Source organism: Balaenoptera musculus, chromosome 1, assembly GCF_009873245.2.
Source record: "Balaenoptera musculus isolate JJ_BM4_2016_0621 chromosome 1, mBalMus1.pri.v3, whole genome shotgun sequence".
Classification (NCBI taxonomy): domain Eukaryota; kingdom Metazoa; phylum Chordata; class Mammalia; order Artiodactyla; family Balaenopteridae; genus Balaenoptera; species Balaenoptera musculus.
The window spans coordinates 158,280,997-158,287,922 of NC_045785.1; the positions used below are offsets into that span (position 1 = coordinate 158,280,997).

Below are 6,926 nucleotides of genomic sequence, written 5' to 3' on the forward strand. Positions count from 1 at the left end.
CGGTGCCGCGCACGTAATATAGCCGCCCCGCCCCTGCGCCGCCTGAGCGCCCGCGCCCGCTCCGCCCCGCCCACGCCTGTTCCCCCCGCTCCCACCCGAGCCACGGGCCGGGAGCGCGGCGCCGCGCACTGCGCTTCCAACTGGGGCCGAGCTGATGGAGGAGGAGGAAACTGCCTTCAGTTAAACCGACCCACTGCAACATTTATTGGCCTTTCCAGATCTTTGGTGGCAGTACTCGTTTGCTATTTGCCTTGCCCGGAGGCTGCTTCTACCGAAATGCTTTCGGTCCTCAAGTTGGCATTTTCAACTCGAATCCAACACCTTTTCTTCCATTTTATATTTGTCGTATCTATTTCTCCAGCTATTTGTTTAGAACGCCCTAAAATTTTATTTCAGTTTTGATTTGTACAACGCAAGTTGGCAGTTACTCTACGTAGGGGATTTTCTTCCGTTTAATATTTGGTTTAATTTTCCTAAGTCCTGCCTTGCGAATTGAATTTTAAACTCGGCAAGGGCCTTCCTTTTGTCTTTCCCATGACCCCTGATGCAGGGTTTGGGAGATAAAAATGCTTGCTTTTGGAACGTGTACTCCACTCCATACTGCAAAGCGTATACTTTACAGGCCTTGTTATGGCACTTCTAGCCAAAGAAGTCATGTAAGCCTCAGAACTGCAATTCTGTGTTTTCTTTACCTACCAAAAAGACGGATCACCTTTAAGATTTATTCTATCCAATTTAGGACCTGGTCATCCAGTTACGAAGTCCCCGTAGTTAACAATGAGGATGAGACCCAGCTAGGTCACACACTTTGATTCTATTACTTTTCCTATAGGAATACTTCTGGCCAAATTATGATGAAACCCTCATAAAATCTCATGAAAAATAAAGGGCTGTGATTTTGTAAAAAGAAAACGATCACTCTCGAAAGAAATGTTATTTTGGTGTGTCTTAGACGTTTAATTTTTCTCTTTACTAAGTAAGAGGTGTGTTATGTTCTTCAAGTTTTAGGTAGGAGTGCCAGAATTTAAATATGTGATAGAGGTGAACGTCTTAAACCCCAGAGAATCTGCACAGTGGCTTGCCAGTGTTCCAGTCTAGTCTATCTCTGACTAAGGAGGTCAGCTATACCCACTGTTTGGTGCTTTAGCTGTCACAATAATGCTGCCCCAATTTTAATTCGAACTTTGGAAAAATAAGCATGTGAACTTTCTCCCATGGGCTAGTATGATTTAACTGATTAATAAATTTTATTTTTAAAGTTCTTTTCAAAAGCTTTTAAGACTCATGCATTTTACCATGCAGTCATATATAAAGATGAAAGTTTAACATTTGTGAAATGATTTGAGTTGAAATTAATGAATTATGTATAGTACTAGTAATTCTCAGTTCAATTTAATGAAGGTGGAAGGGATAGCACCCAAAATAGGAACTTCCTAATGGTGCCAAAAACTCATTTTAGCCCTTGGTTGTAATGTCCTTGGAGCTTATAAACAAGTGACAAACTGGAATTTGAGCTTTTCAAATTCTTTGCCCTTGTTCAAAATAGGAAGAGAACTACAGGGGGCTTAAATGTTCACAAACTGGATAATTAGTCCCCTAATGAATCAGAGTTAAATATAGTTATTATGATGGTCACTTAAGTTTATGTGTCCTTAGATATGATTTACAATTTTAAGTATTAGTGATATGAAAACAATTTCTATTTAACTGGAAAAAGCCTATGAAAAATGTATATCTAAATACCGATTTATAACAATTGTTCTTAAATCAGTTGTAATTATAAACATGAAATATAACTTTAGATGGGCATGAGAAAATTCCATGGCTTTGCCTCCAAGACCTTTGTAACCTGGAGATCATCTTCAGTCTGCTCATTTTATAGCCCAGGAAGCTGAGGTCCTCCCCCCACCCCAGGGTTCTTTTCATTACACTGGGCCTTCTTACACCACATTTAACTGAGAAACAGTTTTTGTAAATGCTCAAACAGCCATCATCTTAACTGTTTGTCCTTTTTACAAACAGCTGAAATCTACCATTCAACATTTTATTTTACCACTTGAAAGTACAAATAGTGACTTCATTTTAATAATTGTTTTTTCTTCTTATACTTTTAATGCTGTTATGATAGTCCTGTTCTAGGGAGACCAGTAAAAGTACAGATCACTTTCTCTAAATTGCTGAGGGACCTATAAGGAACTTGAAATCCCCCCCTTTTTGAAATCCTGGAGACTACCAAGAATACAGAGTGGAAAAGGGGGAAAATTAATTCTCAATAGCAAAAAATGATTAGTGAATTACCCATGGGTAATAGACCTATGACAGGGCGTTAGAGAGTTATAGTGCTCAGAATATATAGCTAACATTTTGAGGTTGAAGCAAAGGCACATACCTGAACCTGTAGTTTGTCACATAATTCACTCAGCAAATATTTTTTAGCACCTTCTCTAAGACAGGCACTAGGAATACAGCAGTGAACTATGTAATTATGCCTTCATTCTCTTAGAGTTAGCCAATAAATAAAATAGAGACGGTAACAAGTACTGCAGGGAAATGTAAAACAGGAGAGGGGCAGGGTGTGCTGCAGCCGGGGGAGATTTTCAGTTATAAATGGGGTGATCAGGAAAGCCTAAGAAGTAAGGTAACATTTGAGGTGGAGGGAACAAAAAGTAGGCCTGAGGGGAAAGATAGACAGGGAGATCAGGCAGGTTAGGGAGAGGAGGGGAGATACAGATTGCCAGCAGCCTTGCCGGTGGTTTTGTAAGGACTTTGGCTTTTGCCTCCAGTGAGAAGGAAGAAACTGAAGGCTTGTTAGCAGTGAAGTGACATGAACTGACAAGAATGCTAAATTCAATGGACTCAAGATGCTATTCCATTGATTCATTGTTTTTTGGTATACACAATCAATCCCAATTTAATAAAAGTAGCATGAAACACACTGAGATACATTTTCCCATCTTCTTACGAAAATATGAGAAGTCACAAGTACCTCCAAATTATTAAGTATTAAAAGTACACTTTCATATAGACTAACAGGAAAGCACAATCAGAAGGCAGGGTGTTTCAAATTCTGGTTAAAAGTACAAGGTTAAAAATCAGACAGACCTGGGTTGCAGGCCCAGCTAGACCACATAGTGGCTGTGTGATCTTGCACAATCTATTTATCTCTCTATACCTGAGAGTACTCATGTCTAAAATGATACCTGCCTCATGAGGTTGTTGGGAAAATTCAGCGAGATAATGTAAACTCTGAGTACAGGGCTGGAAGCACAGTAAGAGCTCAGTATATATCAGTCTTCATTAGCTATGTCGAGCAATTTAATGAACTTAAGAAAATCTAGAGTTGGATTGTTCAATCTTATTTAGGAAATTATAACAATATGTATTTTGTAAATTGTCAATGAATTGTTCATGGTGAGATGTCAGTCTGGGAAAAAGTGAAATGAAGTCTGGGCAAGAGAGTGCAGGCTTCACTGCTAGGCCTGGCACTGTCACCAGCTGTGTGACCTTTGGCAAACTGCACCATCTCCTCTGGATGTTCGTTTTCTCCTCCATAAATGAAGCAGAGCAGACTAGAAGATTTGTAGAGCCTCTCCAGGGAGAACCTTCTATGAGTTTCCTCTTTGCTGACTCTAGGCTGTCAATGGAGGAGCACTGTTGAACTTTGAAATATTGGCTATTCATATGCAGGTTTTTACTTGTTACATTCAAAACTTTGCATGAGAGTCTCAAAGCGTTTTATAATTAATTAGTAGACATGAAATTTGAACTAGTGTATTACAGTTTTTGAATTTTAAATGGTACAAAATACTCCCATTTACTTTAGACTTGGATACCACAACAGGCTAAAAGGTTTAAACTGAATGGTTTCTCCAAAAGCAAACCAGAGTCCCAACGCCATGGCTTGCTGTGCTTCCGGTTACTGCCGCAGTGTCCACACCGGCCCTGCCACCACAATCTGCTCATCTGAAAAATGCTGCCGATGGGGCGTCTGCCTGCCCAGCATCTGCCCACACACGGTTTAGTTACTGGAGCCAACCTGCTATGACAGCTGTCCCCCAGCAGGCCACATTCCTCGGCCCTGTGTGCCCACCTGCTTCGTGCTCAACTCATCCCAGCCTCCCCTAGGCCTGGAGACCCTCAACCTCACAACCTTCACTCAGCCCTGCTGTGAGCCCTGCATCCCAAGCTGCCGCTGACCGATGACTGCCTCACTCAGTGCCTGGCGATAACACCGAAGCTATCTATTCAGCATTCACTTGCCTCAGTAGTTTATCAGATACTGAGGCAGACCAGACGGCCTAGATATGCACAACCTACCTTTCATCTTAATGGAAAGAAAATCAAGAATTTTTAATGGTTATTTGGCTGAGTAACCATTTGGTTCATTTGGGCAGGTGAATGTCATCTATTATCAAAAGTATTGATATCTATAAGACCTCAGACTGTTTGTTTGTTTTTTCTGGCTGCACAGCTTGTGGGATTTTAGTTTCCCGACCAGGGATGGAACCCAGGCCCTCAGCAGTGAGAGCGTAAAGTCATAACCACTGGACCGCCAAGGAATTCCCCAGACTGTATTTTGTTGGTCATGTTGCTTCCTAGATCCCATTTCTTATATTGAGTATTTTCATAGAGGAAAAATAATTTCTTGATGGGTTTTCCAATAAACTTTATTTCTGTGGCAATAAATAAATAAAGTAAATGGTTACTGTTTGAATCATCTCGTCTTTGATGTTATGAATCTCTGTCTTCACATAAATTATATAGCTTCTGTAGAATAAGATGTGCCCATTAGAAAGCTGCAGGAAAACTAGAATAATGTAGTTAATAGTAAGATATCAGGGCTTTTCTGATAACTAAAATATTTACCAGGTTAAGACTAATTAACATTTACCAAAACTTATACCGAGGCAGGTTGAGCAATGAGGAGTTTATAGAAAGTGCACACTATCACACGTTACTGGTGGCTGGCCAGTATCACAGTACCTAATAAGAAAAGGTGAAGAAAATATTTAGACCATCCTGAGCCAAACAGCCAAGAATGAGATGAAAGACTAAAGGGATTATTACCTCATAAGCTCTCACCTTCTACTTGCGACATAATCATCTGTCTCGAAGTTAGTCTAAGTTCCTTGAGGACAAGGAGAGGAACTTGACTTTTCCAGCACCTGTACAGTGTCTTCCATCAACATTCACCGAGAGGGAATTCCCTGGCCATCCGGCGGTTAGGACTCCACGCTCTCACTGCCAAGGGCCCAGGTTCAGTCCCTGGTCAGGGAACTAAGATCCCACAAGCCTGCAAGCTGTGTGGTGCAGCCAAAAAACAAACAAACAAACGACCCCAAAACATTCACCGAGAGCCTGGCACTGCACTGGGGAACAAGATGGGGGCTCCGAAATGAAAATATCCTCTAAAAATGTGTGAACTATACTGCAACCCTGACTTGAACTAAAGGACTCTTGGTTGTAAGAGAGAGTTATCAAAAAATCAAGCAGAGGCTGTAATAATAAGTTTTATTCAGCAGAGTCTTCTTGGCATAACACCAGCAAAATAACTAAATAAATAACAAGTAAATTTCTTTGCAAGCTCGGCTTTCCGCTTAGCTAATATTATTGTGGACACCATTAGTGAACAACACCAAGGTTCGTCAGTGATCCTAAACTAAACTCTTAGAACTACTGAACAGATTTTTTATGGCCATAGATTTTAATTACATGTCCAGGTCCTCCCCTCTACATTTATAGTGTACTGCCACAATGCTTCCATCTAGAAGCAGGATTGTGTTAAAAAACGGATTTCATACTCATGTTTAGAGGAGCCAGGCCCCAAGGCTGTGTAGTCTATTTCTCTATTTTAATGCTCCATCTTCCCTTATCCATTTCCTTGTTAGATAGTAGCAACACAAAGGTAGGGACTTCATATTCTCCATAACTCCAGCAGTATTGCCAAGCACCAAATGCTCAACAAATTTTTTTTTACTTTATTTAGAAGGTTGTATTAGACTATTAAGAAAGTCTTCCAACTCCAGATATAAGTACCATGCAAAAGTATCATCCAGAATCTATCAGTTGACTAGGATCTGGAAAAGCACATAGAGATGACACACAGGAGATTATTTACCAGCGTTAACCAATACAGTTGCCACAGGGTAGCTATTTAAATTAAAATTAATTAAAATTAAATAAAATTAAAAATTCAATCCCTCAGTCACATAACCACATTCCAAATGTTTCATAGACATTGGTCTCATACTGGACAATGCAGAATAGAATGTTTCCATCATCACAGAAAGTTCTTTGGGACACTGCTGTTATAGACTGCTTTGAAAGTACAGCTTACACCAAGGGACCAACTCTAGTCTATATGTGGCTCAACAGCCAGACTATATGGAAAGCTGGCCCCAGGAATTAGAGTAAAAGTGTGTGTGTGTGTGTGTGTGTGTGTGTGTGTGTGTATCATACATTTATAGATATATACACACAGAGTCAACTCCCAATTCATCCTTTTATCTACTTAACAAATATTTACTGAACACGTACTATGTACCAAGTAGTGTACTATGTTCAGGGAAAACAAATATGAATGACACAGTCCCAGACCTCCAGGAGCTTGCAGTTTGGACATTAATACAAGCTATAACCAGGATGCTATGGGACACTGGTACAGCTACATGGGGATCCAGCCATGTTGACCATTCACTGAGCCACTGTCTATAGCGTTCCCATGGTATAGGTCTGTACACATGCTTGCCCACCCACAAACGTTCACACGTGTGAAAACAAAACAAAACCTCACATACACCTTCAAGAAGTCAGTTGTATGACATTTGCAGGTAAGCAGTAATTAGCTAAGATTATCTTATATCATATTTATTATTCCATATACAGAGCTGCCTATCATTTGCAGACTTCTGCCAGATGATAATTAA

At 40.3% G+C, this 6,926-nt stretch overlaps 1 pseudogene; it reads left to right on the forward strand.

The window, feature by feature from the left end:
* Window positions 1-218: 218 nt before the first annotated feature.
* Window positions 219-4,674, forward strand: LOC118904412 (annotated as a pseudogene).
* Window positions 4,675-6,926: the final 2,252 nt, after the last annotated feature.